Source organism: Trichechus manatus, unplaced genomic scaffold (genome assembly GCF_000243295.1).
Source record: "Trichechus manatus latirostris isolate Lorelei unplaced genomic scaffold, TriManLat1.0 scaffold00108, whole genome shotgun sequence".
Classification (NCBI taxonomy): domain Eukaryota; kingdom Metazoa; phylum Chordata; class Mammalia; order Sirenia; family Trichechidae; genus Trichechus; species Trichechus manatus.
Genome location: NW_004444044.1, coordinates 6,317,383 through 6,318,615, shown reverse-complemented (window position 1 = coordinate 6,318,615; position 1,233 = coordinate 6,317,383). Strand labels below are relative to the sequence as shown.

The 1,233-nt window shown below is 43.1% G+C and overlaps 1 protein-coding gene across 1 annotated transcript in view; it reads right to left on the bottom strand.

Moving 5' to 3' along the window:
* Positions 1 to 1,233, bottom strand: part of LOC101353581 (transmembrane protease serine 11G-like) — a 36,534-nt gene that overhangs the window by 21,559 nt on the left and 13,742 nt on the right.

Genomic DNA, 1,233 nt, shown 5'->3' with positions numbered 1-1,233 from the left:
CCTCCCCCTCCTTTGTCTCGAAAACCTGGCTCTGTGTGCCATCTTTGCTTCTTCTTGAAAGGCTGTGAAATGCCACCTGATTGTGGAACTGTTTCCCAGCCCACACCACCACACTGGTGGAATCCTTGGGACATTTTTTGGTTTTGTTTTGATTTGTTCTATTTTTTGTTTTGTTTTGTTTTGTTTTCTTTTTCTTTTCTCTGCTTAGGAGCTCCTTCTAGCTGGACTGTACTGCGTGAGTTGGGAGCTACTTGCTTGGTCTGGGCAGCTGTGCAGGGGGGCGGGATCCCTGGGGGCATTTCTTTTTCTTTTCTCTCTTTTTTCCTTTTAGACTTTCTTCATTTCTCAGTTTCTTGTCTCTCTATACTTACCTGATCTTCCTGTCTCCTGAATACCTGGTGCTGTGTGACATCTCTATCCCTTCTAGCTAGGCTGTACTTTGTGGCCTAGGAGCCACTTGCCTGATCTTCGCAGCCACACCAATGGGACACCTGGGGGCTTTTCTTTTTTTTCTGATTTTTATTTATTTATTTTCCCCTTTTTAAAATTTTTTTTTCCATTTCTCTGATTCTTGTCTCCCCACTCAAACAAAAGCTCCCTTAGCACTCTATTTTTTGGCTCCTATTTCTCTCTCCTCTCTCTCCTCTTTACCATACACATCTTAGCTCCACACATCACAATTTCCCCCCTCCTTCCTGCCTACCTGCACTGTGCACTGAGCATCACAGCCCCCAAGCAGTACAGGCATGGCCTACTAGAACCTGGCCTGCACTGATTCCTGGCTCACCCTGTCAGCCCTAGTATGTGCCACAAACAACCCATCCCAGCTGCTTCCCTTCAGCTAGACCTGACCTGCTGCACAATAGCTGAATGACTGTCACTGCCCATTGGACAAGGAGGTGAAAAGTTTCATGCCCACAGACAAGCAGAAAACAAAGAATACGCAGCCTGCCTGCTCAGACATAACTAAATAAAACAGAAAAGCAGGACAAAACAAACAAATCTACAATCAATAAATGAAGAAAATAACTACTGAATGTCCCAAAGACAGAAGACAGTATGAAAATATATTTTAAAAAGGACAGGATGGTCCCAGTAGGCATCCAAAATAAAACACCAGATGACTTTCCAGTAGAAAAAAAGGCACTAGAACTACTTGATAGGGAATTCAAATCTCTAATATTCAGAGCTATCCAAAAGTTGAAGCAAATTCAGATAAAAATGAGGAAAAAA